Consider the following 18,267-nt stretch of genomic DNA (forward strand, 5'->3'; position numbering starts at 1 on the left):
GGGACACCCAGGCCTGAAAACAGAGGGCTAAGACCACCACCCCCCGCCCCCAGGAAATGGAGTGGAGAACAGACGTGGGCAAGTCCTAGACGGCAAATAAACTCCTCCATCTCCCCGCCCGATCTGGGGGCTCTTCAGCCCCGTGCAGCCAAATGAAACTCACACCCCACCAGCTTACAACTCACCCAGTCTTCCCATCTCAGCCAACGGCCACTCTGGCCTTCCAGGCACTCCAGGCAAAGACTTTGGAATTGTTTTCAGCTCCTCTTTCTCCCATGTTCCAGCTTTCCCAAATCTGGGGACCGGTTTCTAAGGAACATAATGTGAAAGTCTGAGGTCGACCCACATACACTAACTCAGAAAGACATCTGTACCTGCGCCGTCTCAACTGAGATTCAAAGGCTGTAGAATAAGTCTTAAATGAGTCGATTCCCATAGAAGACTATTTTTCATTTGCCTTGAAAGTTGTGTGGCTCAGCTGGTAAAGAATCTGCCTGCAATATGGGAGACCTGGGTTTGATCCCTGAGTTGGGAAGATCCCCTGGAGAAGGGAAAGGCTACCCACGCCAGTATTCTGGCCTGGAGAATTCCATGGACTGTATCCATGGAGTCGCAAAGTGTCGGACATGGAGCGACTTTCACTGAAACTTGTGTAAGGAACGTACCAGAAGGTCAAGATCGGGTAACAGGTGTGGGGATCACTCAGTGGTCTTTTCTTTCTCTCGTACAGTATTTGTAACTTTTGCTACACATGTTTGTATTATGTTTCTAGTCATGAAACAGTAACTTTTTTAAATAAAAATTTTTGACTGTACCATGCAGCTTTCGGCATCTTCGGTTCTTAAACCTTGTCTTCAGTAACAGCGTTTGGGTTTCTCCATCACCTACATCATGCTGAATTCCCCAAACACTAATTTTTAAAAATATATATATATTTATTTATTCGTTTTATTTTTGGCTGCGCTGGGTCTTCATGGCCGTGAGGGCTTTTTTCTAGGTGCGAGGAGCAGACTTTCATTGCGGTGGCTTTTCTTATTGCAGTGTATGAGCTCCAGGGTTCTCAAGCTCCAGAGTGAGGGCTCAGTAGTCGTGGCACTCGGGGCTTAGTTGCTCCACGGGGTGTGGGATCTTCCCAGATCAGGGATCGAACCCGTGTCTCCTGCAATGGCAGGCTGATTCACTGAGCTTCACCGCTGAGCCACCAGGGAAGGCCCCTCAACAGTAAGTTTTCAACAGACATTATGGTGAGAGGGAAAGAAGGTGGAAGAAGACACAAGAGAGGACACACTGTATGATTCGGTTTGTATGAAGGTGGAGAGCAGGCAAAGCGCCAACAGCCGCCTCTCAAGGTGGGTGGGTGTTGGCTGGAAAGGGGCAGAAAGGAGATTTCTGGGGATTTCTGTCCTACATGGTGGTCGGAGGGGTATGTGTGTGCGCGCTCAGTCGTTCCAATTGTGTCCGACTCTGTGTGACCCCATGGACTGTAGCCCATCAGGCTCCTCTGTCCATGGGATTCTCCAGGCAAGAATCCTGGAGTGGGTTCCCAGGCCCTCCTCCAGGGGATCTTCTGGACCCAGGGATCAAACCTGGGTCTCATTGCACTGAGCTGAATGCTTCAGATTTGTGCACTTTGGGGTTTGTAAAATAAAGCTTGATACAAATTAAAATGCAATAAAACAAAGCCCAGTGAATCAGACCTGAGATAGCCAAGAGTGAGGATTTACTTGAGATCCAGATTCCTGGCTGCCAGGGGGTACTTGGCTAGCTGAGCCTATGGTGGAACCGAGGAGAGGCCAGCGGTCCTGGTGACAGGGGGACTATCACAGTTGAAAACAGAACCAGCACGTTTCAGAGCAGATTACGAGGCTTAACCAGCCAGGCCACTCTGTTCAGAGCCAGGACAATTTAATAGACACGCGCTCCAGCCAAAAACCGAAATGGCCGGTGTGACCAAAATAACCTAATCTCCTGCAACCTGTCAGGGGGACGGAGACCAGGCCTCCACTCTGTCAGACAATTCCAGGAATCTGGGGTCAGGGAGGGGGTGATATCTGCTCCTGAAACACTGTGGAGGCCCTGGGCAGCCGACTGTGGACATCCTGCAGCGACGGCCACCAGTGTCCCCTGCCAGGAGCAGGCTCAAGGCCCCAGGTTATCGCTCAAGTCGGGTCTGGCGGGAGGGACGAGACCCACGTGGGTGCCGGCAGGAAGGAGCCCCGGTCCCGCAGAACCTCCCTTCACCCAGAAATAACATCCCTCCTGACAGCCGAGTTTATCAGCACGATAGCAGATTTTTTCAAAACAATAACAGAGGTCCTAGCGGCTCCCTCGGCCCACACTCAGCAGGGATGACTGGCCATGGTGTCGGCAGCCGCTGCTGTCCACGCCTCTGCTCCAGGAAGGCCCTGTCTGTAAACCCCCGGAGGGGAGGCCGTGTATGCATTCACCCCTCTGCACCCCGCGTGATGAGCCCTCGGTAGACGTCTGTTTCACAGATGAGTGAATTTCCCCTTTGCCACCCTGGTTTTCATCTTTATTTTATTTGTTTATTTTTACATGTACACACCTCTCTATTTATTTCTGGCTGCGCTGGGTCTTCGTCACGGCATGTGGGCTTTCTCTAGTTGGGGCGAGTGGGGGGCTACTCTTCCTTGCGATGGGCAGGCTTCTCATTGCAGTGGTTTCTCTCGCTGTGGAGCACGGCCGCAGAGTGTGTGGGTTTGGGCATGTGGAAACTCCCCAGACTGAGGGTCGAGCCTGCGTCCCCTGCACTGGCAGGAGGATTCTTAACCCCTGGACCACCAGGGAAGGCCTTCCATCCCATTTCATCATCCACAACAGCCCTCTAGGAGGAAACCTGTAGCTCCCATTTTACAGAGGAGGAAACTGAGGCCCGCAGGTGATGAGGTGCATGTGAATCAGGACCCGTTTTCTCATTCCAGGTCCTGGGGTTTCCTCATCTCACGACTGCTGATCATGGCTATCTCAACTCCCCTTCCCCTGCCTGGAAGAATGATGAGGGCTGGGAAACCACAGTGTTCAGGGCTGTTTTCTCTCATAGGAATTGTTTATTTATTTATGGCCTCCCCAACTAGGGATCAAACCCTGGTCCTTGGCAGTGAGAGTGCGGAGTCCTAACCCCCGGATTGCCGAGGAACTCCCAGGAAATAATTTCATTTTATTTGAAGTTCTGCAGGGGGAAATTCCCTGGCAGTCCAGTGGTTAGGAGTTGGCAGTTTCACTGCTGAGGGTGTGGGTTCAAGCCCCAGTCTGGGAACTAAGATTCCCCCAAACTCACTGGAAAAGACCCTGATGCTGGGAGGAATTGAAGGTGGGAGGAGAAGGGAACAACAGAGGATGAGATGATTGGATGTCTTCACCAACTCAATGGAGATGAGTTTGAACAAGCTCCGGGAGTTGGTGATGGGCAGGGAAGCCTGGCATGCTACAGTCCATGGGGTCGCAAAGAATCGGACACAACTGAGTGACTGAACTGAACTGAACTGAAGCCTCACAGAGCAGCAAAAAAAAAAAAAAAACACACAACAAAGTTCTGCGGTTTTGTCCTTTTTTCTGAAGAAGCGTATATCCCCATGAATAACGAAAGAAACGCACATAAAACAATACTGATACCACCCAACGTGTGAGCCGTTGATAACACCCCACACGGGCAGAGCTGCAGAAGCCCTGTCTTCTTGGGCAGCTGTACTGGGAACACACGGAGGTGTCTCAAAACATGCCAAATGCACGTTCTCTGACCCCGATCATTCACGGGGGAACATTCTGGGCCGGAGGGTAATGTGAGCAAAGGTGTGGGGGCTAGAAGCTCAAGTGTGGACGTTTGACTTGGAAGGAAGGGAGCTGCTCACCCAGCAGGTGAAGGGACTGGGCTGAGCCCCCCTGAGTGGACCATGCTTCCAGAGAAGGAGAATTCTGGAGAGGAGGCCCTGGCTTGAAACCTGGTGGTGGTGTTGTTGTTCAATGGTTCAGTCGTGTCCAACTCTGCGACCCCATGAACTGCAGCGTGCCAGGCTTTCCTGTCCTTCACCGTCTCCCGGAGTTTGCTCAAACTCATGTTCATTGAGTCCATGATGCCATCCAACCATCTCATCCTCTGTTGCCCCCTTCTTCTCCTGCCCGCAGTCTTGCCCAGAATCAGGGTCTGGAAACAGATGCGTAGCCACCTGTGCTGAGCTGCTGCCCACAGCCCGAGAAGCCCTTGCAGCACGGAATTCTCTTCTCTCTAATCCGGAGAGGCACGCTTTAGGAGCCCAACTCACAGACGAGGAAGCTGGCAGGCCAAAGCCCCAACTGGAACTCGGATAGGACCAACTCCCAGCTTCAGAGTCCCTCACCTGTTCACTCCCAGCCTGCCCTTGGCGTCTCCCCTGAGCAGCCTGACTCTGGAGACAACACAGGGCGTCCAAAGCCCCTGCCCTTGGGGGCCTCAGCGTCTAGACGGGTGGTTGGGTTTGGGAAAATCTATTCAGCCGACCGTGTAGAGGTCTGAGTCCTCTGATACCCAGCGTCTGTGAGGTGGGACTATTGATTCTGAGGGAAGACGCAAAGCCCCTTGCAGCCCCGTCAGGACCAAACATCCGCCCCTGCGAATCTTTTGCGGGGCCTGGGCCAGGTCTACATGGGCCCCGGGAGAACCATGGGGCCTGGGGCTTCCCGGTGGTCCAGTGGTTAGAGTCTGCCTTGCAATGTGGGGCTTGTGGGTTCCATCTCTGGTCAGGCATCTCTGATCCCACATGCTGCCGAGCAACTAAGCCTGCATGCCACAACTAAGACCCGACACAGCCTGATAAATAAACTATTTTTTTTAAGTTTTTTTTTTTTTAAAGAAGAACTGTGGGGCCTGGGCCAGCCTCCTTGCCCCCATGCTGTGCTGAACAGGGAAATGGTGTCAGCCTTTGCAGCCATGGAGGTGTGATGCAGAGATTGCGGCATGAATGGGGCCGGTGGGGGGCGGCGTGTTAATTCATCAGCCGCTGCTTAGTCACTCAGTCATGTCCAACTCTTTGTGACCCCATGGACTGTGGCCCGCCAGGCTCCTCTGTCCATGGGGATTCTCCAGGCAAGAATACTGGAGTGGATTGCCATGCCCTCCTCCAGGGGATCTTCCCAACCCAGGGATCGAACCCACATCTCTTGTGTCTCCTGAATTGGCAGGTGGACTCTTTACCACTAGCACCACCTGGGAAGCCCACTCACAGGGTGAGGACCCAGCAACTTATGTTTCAAATGAACTGTGTGCTTTCTAATGCTGGTCCTGCCCTCTAAACAGAGCTCACAACCCACTCTTGGGCAACCACAGTGTCAAGAAATAAGCTATTCCTGAGGGGTTTTCCCAAGGGGCTCCAGGTCGTGATTCCCTCCCCATTTCTGTTCTCACCCATTTCTTTCTTTTTCTGGCCGTGCTGTGCAGCTTATGGGATCCTAGCTCCCCAACCAGGGATTGAGCCCAGGCCCTTAGCAGTGAAAGCAGAGAGTCCTAACCCCGCGACCGCCAGGGACGTCCCCAGTCACTCATGTCTGAGCTCACAGGAACTCTGCTCCTTTGGCTCCAGACCAGACAGCTCTCTCCCCCGACTCCCACTGTGGGTCAAAAACGGGTGTGACAGAGCCAGGGCCGGCACCGGAGCCCAGCCCCCTCCTCAGTCCTTAGAGCAGTGGTCCCCAACCTTTTGGGCACCAGGGACCAGTTTTGTGGAAGATATGGCTTCAGGATGATTGAAGCACATTGTATTCATTGGACACTTTGTTCTTCTTATTATTACATCAGCATCATCTCAGATCATCAGGCATAAAATCCTGGAGGCTGGGGACCCCTGTCTTAGAGGATGCTCGGTCTGGATCTTGGTTCTGGCCTTCTGGCCTCCACACAGCAGGGGCTCAGAGTGAGGGTGCTGAGGACCTGGCTACACCAGGGCCTGAGCGTGGCACTGAAGCTGTAGGAGGCTTTGAGGGGGCGGGAGAGCACTGGTGGGGGGCAAGTGGGGCGGCTGTGTAGCTGAGGGCCGTGTGCCTGCAGGGCCGGGTGTGCCGGCTGCCCTGAGTCTAAGCAGGGTGGTGGCTTGTGCTGGTTGTCAAGCAACACTGGGCACCCCTGGAGGTTCGTCATGGCCTCAGGGAACTGAGCTGGGACTCCATCAGAACCCTCGAGTGGTTCTGGCTGGCACCTTGACAATGGCAGGCTGGCCTCCTCCGGAGCAGCATGAGTCGGTCAGGGCAATCAGTGACCGTCACAGCTGGACTGATGATACGAATGGACTTCATGGCCTTGGGCAAGCTATTTCCTGCCTCCAAGCTTCAGGTTCCTTTTTTTTTTTTCAGATACCATATTTAAAGAGTAGGGAAATCATACCATATCATCCTTGCTACTGAAATAAATAAATAAATAAACCTAACAACAGGAAATACGTGTTGATGAGGATGTGAAGAGATTGGAACCCTTGTGCCTTGTTGGAGGGAATGTAAAATGGGACTTTCTTGGTGGTCCAATGACTAAGATTCTGAGTTCCCAATGCAGGGGGTCCAGGTTCGAGCCCTGGTCAGGGAACTAGACCCCATATGCTGCAACTAAGAAAAAAATAAATGCTGTAGCCAGGGTGGTCAAGGTGTGGAATCGGTGGCTGTGGCCTCTGGGCTGGGATGAACCAGGCTCAGGGTGCAGGCAGGGGAGCTGGGCAGGACCCACGGCCAGTAGAGTGGGAGCTGCTGGACTGGTCACTCCTGCTGCAGGACTTGCAGGCCGTTTTATGCCTCCACTCAAGTTAGGAAGCATATGGAACCTCGAGCAAAACAAGTGTTTAAAAGTCTACCAAAATGTGCCTTCCGTGGCAGCTATGACAGAGGTGGGCTTGAACCCAAATGACAAAACGGGAACCAGCACTAGAACCGGCTGTGAGTCTTACTGCCGATAAGGAACAATAAGCAATGTTTATCAATGAATTATGCCTGTAAGTCACAAATACAAGGGAGAATCTCCTCACACAGCAGTCGAAAATCGATGCTAAAGATTTACTAGAGGGTCAAGTCAAAACATGAAGTAAATGTATGATGAAATTTTTTTTTTTGACCAAGCTGCACAGTTTGTAATATCTTTGTTCCCCAATCAGAGATTGAAATCAGGCCCTCCACAGTGAAAGTGTGGAGTCCTAACCACTGGACTGCCAGGGAGTTCCTGTATGGTGAATTTGAAGTTCTTATGCATTTATGTACCAGCTTTTTGGGCTTCCCTGGTGGCTCAGATGGTAAAGAATCCTCCTGCAATGCTGGAGACCTAGGTTCGATCCCTGGGTCAGGAAGATCCCCTGGAAGAGGGCATGGCAACCCACTCCAGTATCCTTGCCTGGAGAATCTCCATGGACAGAGGAGCCTGGTGGGCTGCGGTCCATGGGGTCGAAAAGAGTCAGACATGACTGAACAACTAAGCACACACTCACACACCAGCTTTTTATAATGATGTGCGTCAAAACTTAAAAAAAGTTGTAGCCACTGTAGAAAGCAGTATGGCAGTCCCTCAAAAAAAAAAAAAAAAATGATGCACAGAATTGTCAAAGGACCCAGAAAGCCCATATTTTGAGAATATACCCAAAAGAAATTGAAGCAGACCCTTGAACAGATATTTGAACACTCATGTTCAGAGTTATTCACAATGGTCAAAATGTTATTCACAACTCAAATCCATGTCCACTGACTGATGAATGAATAAACAGCATGGTAAATACATACAGTGGAATATTACTCAATCTTAAAAAGAAAAATAAACGTTCCCACGCAGGCTACAACAGGGATGAAACGTGAGAATATTATGCTAAGTGAAATAAGCCAGTCACAAAAAGACAGATTCTAAATGTTTTCACTTGGGTGAAACACCTGGAGGAGTAAGATTCATAGAGACAGAAAGTAGAATGGTGGTCACTAGGGCTGGGGGAGGAGAGCGGGAATTAGTGTTTAGTGGGAAAAGTTTCAGTTTTGCAAGATAACAAAGTTCTAGAGATTGGTTACCCATGGACATACTGGATCACAACACTGAACTGAACACTTTAAAATGGTTAATATAGGAAATCAGTGCTGACTATTCATTGGAAGGACTGATGCTGAAGCTGAAGCTCCAATACTTTGGCCACCTGATGCGAAGAACTGACTCATTGGAAAAGACCCTGATGCTGGGCAAGACTGAATACAGGAGGAGAAGGGGATGACAGAGGATGGTTGGATGGCATCATGGACTCGATGGACATGAGTGTGAGCAAGCTCCGGGAGTTGATGATGGACAGGGAAGGACAGGGAAGCCTGGCGTGCTGCAGTCCATGGGGTTGCACGGAGTGGAACACGACTGAGTGACTGAACTGACTGATTGATAGTATATTTTCTTTTGCATGTATTAATATTTTACCACATTAAAAAAAAAAAACCACTCACCAGGTAGGGTCCTTGAGAGGGTGTAATGAGGGGAGTTCTGGCTAAGATCTTAGGGTGGTGTCCTGTACACAGGAGGGCGGGCTTCATGGGCTGGCCACCTGGGCAGCCGCCCAGGGCGCCCATGCTCAGATTGGCCCCTCACATGGTTAATGCTGCCGTAGTTGTTTTGAAATTCCTAATAATTTTTGAACACGAGTTGCCACATTTTCATTTTGCATTGAACCGCAAAATGACATAACTGAGAGTTCTGGCCCTCAGTCAAGACACCGGCACAGACTTTGTCATCAACCTTGTTGGGATGAGCTGGGTGAAGGATGTGCCGTGTTCAGGGTGGAGAAGGGTGTGGGGGCCACATGAAGACAGTACCCCTGCCTGGGGACGGGGAGGGGCAGCGGGACCACCTGCCAAGGAAGGAGAGGGCCATAGACAGCAGAGGCCGGGAAGGGGCTGGGCCAGATCACCCCATGATGGGGTCTTGACTCCATGATGTTGTTCAGTCGCTAAGTTGTGTCTGACTCTTTGTGATTCTATGGACTGCAGCACGCCAGGTTCCTCTGACTCTTACTATCTCTTGGCGTGTGCTCAAATTCATGTCCATCGAGTCACTGATGCTATCTAACCAGCTCATCCTTTGTCTCCCCCTTCTCCCACTGCCCTCAATCTCTCCCAGAATCAAGATCTTTTCCAATGAGTTGGCTCTTCACATCAGGTGGCCAAAGTATTGGAGCTGATCCCATTCCTTGCTGGTATTTCAAGACTCCCTTGGCAGAATATGACCCCGAGGAACCAGCCTCAGAAACCAGCCAGTGCAGGGACGTCTCATCCAGGAAACAGTGTTTATTGAACACCTGCTACAAGCCAGCAGTAAGCACATCATCTGTGACCTTCTGGTTCTCATCACCTCCTGGGGTTAAAGGGCTGAGGCGGGAACCAAGGAGGGGCAGGGGCAGCAGCGGGGTGCATATTAGCTATGGATCCACTAGATGGCGCCAAACATAAATGATGGTGGACCCAAAGCACTCCCCCAGCCTGGGCAAGGTGGTGCGGAGGCCTCAGGAAGCCTGCAAACAAAGCTCAGAGCATCACCTTGAAAGCGCACCCATCTCTCAGGAAGGTGGCTCTTTGCTTTTCAGGAGGCAGAGGTGTGAACCATCAGCCTTCGTAGGTTCAAATCCAGACTCTGCCACTTAAAAGTTCCACACATTTTCACAACTTAAAACTTTATTTTCCTTGCTTAATGTAAGTTTTATAGTCTCATTAGCTTTTCATTACTTTTTTAAAAATTCACAATTTTTAAATAACAATTGAGATCTACGAATGAGAAGAATGGATTTCTTTGGGGGCAGGAGGGGAGATAATTTCACTTATTTGGGGTACAAAGTTAGTGTGTTCGCTATCATCAAATCAGTTGCAAGTGGTCACAAGGAACCAGCATTCTTAGCTTTCTGGAGCAGGTAGTGGGCTGGATTTGACCGATGCTTTGCTGACTCTTGATCTTGTGTATTAACTGTGTTAATGTAATAGGGAAGAACATTTTTGTATTCTATTACAAGTTAATCACTGAAGGGATGCTGCCTATAAATTTAAGTTATACATAACGGCCCATCTCTGGGAATCCTGCTCTCCCAGTAAAGAGCATTAAGCTAAAATACCTTTGTTTAGCTCATAGGAAACCTCCTGACCAGGTCCACCTGTGAATGGTGGCAGGAGGGAGAAATTAACAAATCCCCTCTGAAGGTTGACAGAAACCAAGAAGTGTATGACTTTACTCCCTTCCCCTTTTAGTATAGAAGGAGTCTGAATTCTAACTCAGGCAAGATGGTTCTTTAGGACACGTGCCTACCATCTTCTTGGTTAGTTGGCTTTTTCAATAAAGTCATTATTCCTTGCTCCCAAAACCTGTCTCTCAATCTACTGGGCTTATTGGCCGGTCATGTGACAAGCAGTGTGCGCTTAGACTCTGTTTCCTTGGCATTGTTTGTTTTTTCCAATTAAAGGTTTGTTTTCTGATGTCTAAACCTACATGTGCACTAATTATGAAGTGAAGTCGCTCAGTCATGTCCAACTCTTTGCAACCCCATGGACAATAGCCTACCAGGCTCCGCCGTCCATGGGATTTTCCAGGCAAGAATACCGGAGTGGGCTGCCATTTCCTTCTCCAGGGGATCTTCCCAACCCAGGGATCGAACCCCGGTCTCCTGCATTGCAGACAGACGCTTTACCGTCTGAGCCATCAGGGAAGCACATTATAAGCAGTAAACTGCTGCAGAATGATACACACAGCCGTTGCAGATCTGTGCCCTGTAATACATGATGTTGGTGATTAAAAAATTCAGAAGAGTGAGAAACATTAATGCATTTTGTGTGTTATAAATAATGAATTACTCTTTCGGGAACAAACGCTAAAAGGAAGGTAAAAAAAAAAAGAGAGAGAGAGACTGCAATTGTCCTATGCCCAGACACCTAGAATGTAACAGAGCAGGTTTGTAAATTGCTGCTCCTCTTTTCACGCTGCCTGCAAATACAGATTCATGGCTGACAGATGTCTGGGGCACATGCTGTTTTATTGTGTATTAATTCAACAAATATTTGAGCAACTAGTGTGTGCTATACTGAAGCACCTTTTTAAATTTTTTTAAAACTAATCTTCCCAACAACCCTTCAATGTAGGTGCTATTGTCTCCGTTTATGAATAAGAAACTGAGGCTCAGACAAGTGACATGACCTAACACAAGCCACAAAGCTAGTGCATTCGGAAGTGAGGATTCAATCTAGACCTGGCTTCAGTTTTAAATTTCTCACTAGCCAGGTTGCCATTTCCTAACAGATGGAGTTTTAAAACTTTTCATGCAAAGTTGGGCACAATGAAGGACAGAAACGGTTTGGACCCTACAGAAGCAGAAGATATTAAGAAGAGGTGGCAAGAATACACAGAACTATACAAAAAAGATCTTCATGACCCAGGTCACTCACCTAGAGCCAGACATCCTGGAATGTGAAGTCAAGTGGGCCTTAGAAATCATCACTACAAACAAAGCTAGTGGAGGTGATGGAATTCCAGTTGAACTATTTCAAATCCTAAAAGATGATGCTGTGAAAGTGCTGCACTCAATATGCCAGCAAATTTGGAAAACTCAGCAGTGGCCACAGGACTGGAAAAGGTCAGTTTTCATTCCAATCCCAGAGAGGCAATGCCAAAGAATGTTCAAACTACCGCATAATTGCACTCATCTCACATGCTAGCAAAGTAATGGTCAAAATTCTCCAAGCCAGGCTTCAACAATATGTGAACCATGAACTTCCAGATGTTCAAGCTGGATTTAGAAAAGGCAGAGGAACCAGAGATCAAATTGCCAATATCTGCTAGATCATCAAAATAGCACGAAAGTTCCAGAAAAACATCTACTTCTGCTTTATTGACTACACCAAACCCTTTGTGTGGATCACAACAAACTGTGGAAAATTCTTCAAGAATGGGAATACCACAGATGGGAATACCAGACCACCTTACCTGCTTCCTGAGAGATCTGTATGCAGGTCAAGAAGCAACAGTTAAAACTGGATATGGAACAACAGACTGTTTCCCAATTGGGAAAGGAGTATGTCAAGGCTTATACTGTCCCCTTGCTTATTTAACTTATAAGCAGAGTACATCATGCAAAATGCCAGGCTGGATGAAGCACAAGCTGGAATCAAGATTTTCCGGAGAAATAGCAATAACCTCAGGTATGCAGATGACACCACCCTATGGCAGAAAGCGAAGAGCAACTAAAGAGCCTCTTGATGAGAGTGAAAGAGGAGAGTGGAAAAGCTGGCTTAAAACTCAACATTCAAAAAACTAAGATCATGGCATATGGTCCCATCACTTCATGGCAAATAGACGGGGAAACAGTGGAAACAGTGAGAGACTTTATTGTTTTAGGCTCCAAAATCACTGCAGATGGTGACTGCAGCCATGAAATTAAAAGATGCTTGCTTCTTGGAAGAAAAGCTATGACCAACCTAGACAGCATTTTAAAAAGCAGAGACATTACTTTGCCGACAAAGGTCCATCTAGTCAAAGCTACGGTTTTTCCAGTAATCATGTATGGATGTGAGAGTTGAACCATAAAGCAAGCTGAGAGCTGAAGAATTGATACCTTTGAACTGTGGTGTTGGAAAAGACCCTTGAGAGTCCCTTGGACTGCAAGGAGATCAATCCAGTCAATCCTAAAGGACCGTGTACATTCAGTCCTGAATATTAATTGGAAGGACTGATGCTGAAGCTGAAACTCCAATACCTTGGCCACCTGATGCAAAGAACTGACTCATTGGAAAAGACCCTGATGCTGGGAAAGACTGAAGGCGGGAGGAGAAGGAGACAACAGAGGATGAGATGGTTGGATGGCATCACTGCCTCGATGAACATGAGTTTGAGCAAGCTCCAGGAGTTGGTGATGGTCAGGGAAGCCTGGCGTGCTGCAGTCCATGGGGTCACAAAGAGTTGGACATGACTGACCAACTGAACTGAACTGAACAGAACAGGAGTTTTAAAAATCTAGTTTGAGAAACTATACCTGTCCCATGCTCAGGGAACACTTCATAAATGAGGTGACCTTTGAGTAGGCCACTTACTACTACTTGCTGAGCGCAACTTGTATGTTATCCCTATGACAAACCCTACGTAGTTGGTGCTATGAACAGTCCTAGTTTTACAGATACCGAAGCTGAGCAACAGAGGAGATGAAGAGAGGGACTACAGCCCAGGGCCCCAGCCATCATACTGCTCTACCTGCCACTATCAGGCTGGATCCTGGGTCCCGATCCCTTGCAATCTCATTTCCGGGCCCCCGAAGGTTTCGAGACCCCTGGGGATGGTGGCCTGGGTGGTTCCTCGCAGGACATCAGTCAATCAGTCAGTCAGTCAGTTCAGTCGCTCAGTCGTGTCCGATTCTTTGCAACCCCATGGACTGAAGCACACCAGGCCTCCCTGTCCATAGCCAATTTCCAGAGCTTACTCAAACTCATGTCCATCGAGTCCGTGATGCCATCCAACCATCTCATCCTCTGTTGTCTCCTTCTCCTCCCGCCTTCAGTCTTTCCCAGCATCAGGGTCTTTTCTAAGGAGTCAGTTCTTTGCATCAGGTGACCAAACTATTGGAGTTTCAGCTTCAGCATCAGTCCTTTCAATGATCCAGGACTGATCTCCCCCAGGATGGACTGGTTGAATCTCCTTGCAGTCCAAGGGACTCTTCAAGAGTCTTCTCCAACACCACAGTTCAAAAGCATCCATTCTTTGGCGCTCAGCTTTCTTTACAGTCCAACTCTCACATCCATATATGACTACCAGAAAAACCATAGCTTGACTAGACGGACCTTTGTCGGCAAAGTAATATCTCTTCTTTTTAAAATGCTGTCTAGGTTGGTCATAGCTTTTCTTCCAAGAAGCAAGCGTCTTTTAATTTTATGGCTGCAGTCACCATCTGCAGTGGTTTTGGAGCCCTACCCCCCCCCCCCAAATAAAGTCTGTCACTGTTTCCATTGTTTCCCCATCTATTTGCTATGAAGTGATGGGACCGGATGCCACGATCTGAGTTTTCTCGATGTTGAGTTTTACGTCAGCCCCCGTGCGTAGCGGGCTGTGCAGGTTGGAGGCGCAGCTGCAGAGGAGTGGCCAGTCTAACCCCGGAAGCAGTCGCGGCGCCGGCAACGCCGCGTCTCCGGTTGCCAGGGCGCCGCCCCGGAAGTAGAGCGCGGCGGGCGGAGGGCCGGTCCGCGCTGGGTAAGCGGGCCGTGTCCTCCAGCGATCGCCGAGTGGGGCTGGAGGCGGGGCCGGGCCGCGGCGCGGGGCCGCCGTGCTCCGCGCTCCCGAGCGCTTCTTAGCGCTCTGCGCCCACAGGTGAGGCCCCGCCGCCGGCGCCGCAGCGTCCGGGACCGAGGGTGTGGCTGTGCTGGGTGGGCGAGTGCGCATGCGCGAGCGGTTGTGGGCGCTTGTCTCCGCGGTTTAGATGCTGCTGCCCGGACTCGCAGTCCTGGGGGGAAGCCCGCGCTCATCATTGTGCTCCTTTTCTTCCTCCGAGTTCCTATGACTTGTGCCTCTCGATCCTTGTAATTGCATTCCTCTTATCGGTTATTCCAGAATTTAATTGTGCCTAGGCTTTTTCATTCATTTGCAATCTGTATTGTTTCTGTTGGCATCTTGCAGGGCGCAGTGTACCTGTGGCTAGCGCTCTGGACGGGAGACAGGAGATGAGTGTCCTCCTGCTCTGCTCGCCTCTCTCTGGGGGTCTGAACGTCGGCGTTTCCCCTCTTCTCCCTCCCTGTTTTCCCATCATTAGAGGGGGTGGGGTAGACATACCCCCTTACAGTAGCCGAGGCATAGGGGGATTCATTCTGGAACTAAAACTATCTTATGGTTGTAAGCCGTTTGGGGTTTGCAGAGCAGTTCTTCGTTCAGGGAATATTCAGAAGCGTAAGATTGGCCCTGCCCTGCTCTCAGGGAGTTACATGCGCCGGTAAGCACGTGCGAGGAGCAGTGGGAATGAGGAGACTGACAGGCGACACAACTGCAACCCGATGCACTGCGCCCACGTGAAGTCGGCGTTTGTATTATGATTTTATTTCTAGGTGGCTCTTTTTTTTTTTTTTTTTTTCCCAAAAAAGACACGCTAAAAAGGGATGCATATGTCCTGGGATCCTGGCGGAGCTGGGACTTTATTGAAACTGATAGTGATCAGACTGACTGGGAGAGTGGGATGAGGGCAGGGCAGAGAGTGCGTCCATGGTCCTATAGCTGGAAAAGTGAAATGACTCCCACGAATGTGGGTTCTGCCCACAATCTGCTGTTTCTCCTGAGAGGTTGTTCAGGCTTTTGTCTGGGAATAGTCGTAACAACAGGAGGTGGAGGCCTCTTGGCAGAGTTCTGTCTTCCTGGGCACAGAGATTCCCCGAGACGTTCCACTGTTCAGCAGAAATCAGCTGGACTCCCTCCCGGCCTCCTACTTCTCGCCCGGATAAATCTGTAGAAGTGTTTACGGATGACCGTTTCCTGGGTGTCTCCCCTGCGAGGCTGATGGCCCCTGTAGGGCTAGGCTGCTCCTGCTTCACTGCTTGGCACTCATTTGTGTGTGGCGGGAATTCGTGTCTTTTTTTTCTTATTGCAGCACATGGGCTCCTTGGTCTTCACTGTGGCATTGGGGATCTTTAGTTGTGGCATGTGCGATCTGGTTCCCTGACCAGGGATAGAACTTGGGGCCCCTGTATTGGGAGCACAGAGTCTCAGCCACTGGCCCACCAGGGAAGTCCCTCGTGTCTTCTTTTCTTAAGTCATCAAATACTGACTGACAGCCTGCTGTTACCAGATGCTGTTCTGGGTGCTGGGGGTTCAGCAGAGATAAGATGGAGCAGCATTCCTGCTCCCATGGTGACATATGTGTATTGAAGACAGGTGGTCACCAAGGGACCAAATACGTGAACTAGACCAGGTCTTTTCAAACTTGAGCGCTCAGGAATGCCCTGAGAACTTAAAACACAGATTCCTGGGGCCCACTCCCAGAGATCTGAATGCATTATCCTACTGCATGTGCGTGGGTTGGCGTGGAGGATTTGTGTTTCTAACGAGCACCAGGTCGTGATGCCGATGCTGCGGACTCACAGATCATGCTTTGAGTCGGCACCGGATTAAACAGTTGTGTACACCACGATCGCCATAGAGAAGTGACAACTTGGCAAATGGGGAGGACTGAGATGGGCTTGGGAAGGCTGCTGTGAGGGGTTGGCCTTTGAGAAAGGGCCAGATTTGGGGGACGAGCAAAGGCTTAAGAGTGATGTCACTTGGTGGGTGAGAGGGCTGAAAAAGGCTGGAGCCTGGAGAGGGAAGGCGGGTGGAAGGATGCTGGGGGACAAGACCTGAGAGGCATGGGGGGCTGCAGGTAGACTGCGAGCTTTAATCTCAGCACAGCGGGCAGCTGCTCGCAGGCTTGTGAGCAGAGTGACAAGGTTTGCTTTGTGTGTGTAAAAAGATTAGTCTGCTGCTGGGTGAAGGATGGCTGCAGAGGGGTGACAGTGGGGCCAAGGAAGCCCGTCATTGGGCCTGCTGTGGGTGTCCCTGATTGTGGGGACACTGGGGAAGTCTCTGAATGTGGAATCTTTTGGGAGGAGTGGGCATGATTTGCCACTGTCCTGGATCGATGGTCACTTTCTCCCCAGGATTGCAGTTGAATTTTGTTGGGCTCTTAAAGTACTTTGAACACACTTCCCTTTTTTTGGCCATACCTCGTGGCATGTGGGATCTTAGTTTCCTGACCAGGGATCAAACCATGCCCCCTGCACTGGCAGTGTGGAGTCTTAACCACTGGACTGCCGGGCAAGTCCCTGAATGCATCTCTTGCGTCCCCTGGATCAGGACTGTCCAGGAGCACCTGGTCCCAGGCAGCTCCATGTCTCTTGTCACCCGTCTGACACAGAGTGGCTGTCAATGCCGAGTGAGACTAGACAGATGAGAAACTAGACTCTTGGTGGCCCCGACGCCCAGGGGTGTCCCTGGGGAAACCAGTTCTCAAGCTTGAGCACATCCTGCCCATTTGCCCCAGGAGCAGGACCCTTAAATAACCATCAGCTCTCTGGATTCGGGATGGCTGACATACCTCAGGTGGTGACAGCCGGCTCTGACTTCGAGCTGTGATCAGCATGAGGGGTATCTCACCAGTCTCTGCTTTTCCTTGTGAGGTTTTTATGATGCTCCGTTTTGAAAGTAGGTGACCTTGTGGCTTGAAAGTCTGAGGCGTCAGTTCCTATGAACCAGTAGAGAGGTGATGTGTCAAGTTCGTTACACAATACCACAATCCTGCTTGGTTTTTAATTTTTTTTCTATTTTAAGAGGAAGTCACAGGAAAACAATATGACAATCAGGTATTTATTTACTTTTCTAAGGAAAAGGATTTCTCAGGTTTGGGGAGGAGTCTGGCTTCTGTGCCGTGGGGACTGGCTGATGGCTCCTTTGTACTAAGACGATTCCTGATCCCCCTTACTGGCCCTGGCTGGGTGCTGGGGGACCACCTGCTGCCCTGTGGGAGGTCGATGATGCCTGACAAGGGGGCTGCCTGTAAACTGAGGGTTGACATCCCATGTGGGAGGGAGGCCGTGTGCGTTCCCTCTTACTCTTCGAGCCCCACTCTCCCGGCTGTAAGTGGGGACAGTACCTGCCTCCGGGTGTCAGGTGAGCTGTAATGGTGTGCTCAGTAGACAAGGATCTGCACAGACTGCCCAGCCCGGAGCCCGGCGCATTCTGGTGCTTCGTGAGTGGTGGCTGTCGTTTCAGTGATGACAGAGACATGTCATCACTTCCTGCACGAGGCGGGCTGGTCTCCGGAGCCCAGCGGCGGGAGTGTGCGGGACCAAATCAGGGGCAGCTTCACAGGGAAACTCTTTTCGCCTGAGGCACTAGATTCAAACCCGGTTGACTGTTGGGAGAGCCTGCCGCGTGCCAGGGCCACGCCCACCTGACCTTGCAGTGACCCCTGCGGTGCCGCTGAGGGGCTGTCACTTTCTTTTTTCATTTATTTCACCCGGGAGGCTGAGGCCCCGAGGACTTGCCAGGACCCGTGGCTCAGACATTTCCGTGCGGGAGTGAACCGGGTCTCTGAGCCTCGGGTGTGGAGGGCGCCTCCATCCCTCCTCGCTCTTCTCAAGGTGCCTTTGCATCAGCTCTCGGTGGTGGAGTCCACGTCAATTTGGTGTATTTCTGAAAAGAGGTTCTTTTAAAGGAGAGGGGGCCTTACTTCTTTCTTTCCTTTTTTAACCATGAATGACTGTCTTCTTGCTCAGCACTTTATACCATGCTCTGTTTCCAAAATT

At 50.3% G+C, this 18,267-nt stretch overlaps 1 protein-coding gene and 1 long non-coding RNA gene across 4 annotated transcripts in view; one reads left to right on the forward strand and one right to left on the reverse strand.

The window, feature by feature from the left end:
• On the reverse strand, window positions 1-17,739 carry LOC123333150. The gene is made up of 3 exons (XR_006550305.1): window positions 17,613-17,739; window positions 17,058-17,204; window positions 1-309 (listed from the first exon to the last, which is right to left on the reverse strand). It is a non-coding gene; the product is annotated as an uncharacterized LOC123333150 (long non-coding RNA).
• Window positions 14,144-18,267, forward strand: part of TTLL1 (tubulin tyrosine ligase like 1) — a 36,785-nt gene continuing 32,661 nt past the window's right edge. The window contains exon 1 of one of the 3 annotated variants that reach the window (XM_044940805.2): window positions 14,144-14,311. The gene's annotated coding sequence lies outside the window, so the exon portion shown is untranslated. The remainder of the gene's footprint in view (window positions 14,312-18,267) is intronic. The other 2 variants (XM_044940804.2, XM_006058719.4) reach the window with 2 other exon arrangements.

The sequence above is a fragment of the Bubalus bubalis genome, chromosome 4, assembly GCF_019923935.1.
Source record: "Bubalus bubalis isolate 160015118507 breed Murrah chromosome 4, NDDB_SH_1, whole genome shotgun sequence".
Taxonomy (NCBI): domain Eukaryota; kingdom Metazoa; phylum Chordata; class Mammalia; order Artiodactyla; family Bovidae; genus Bubalus; species Bubalus bubalis.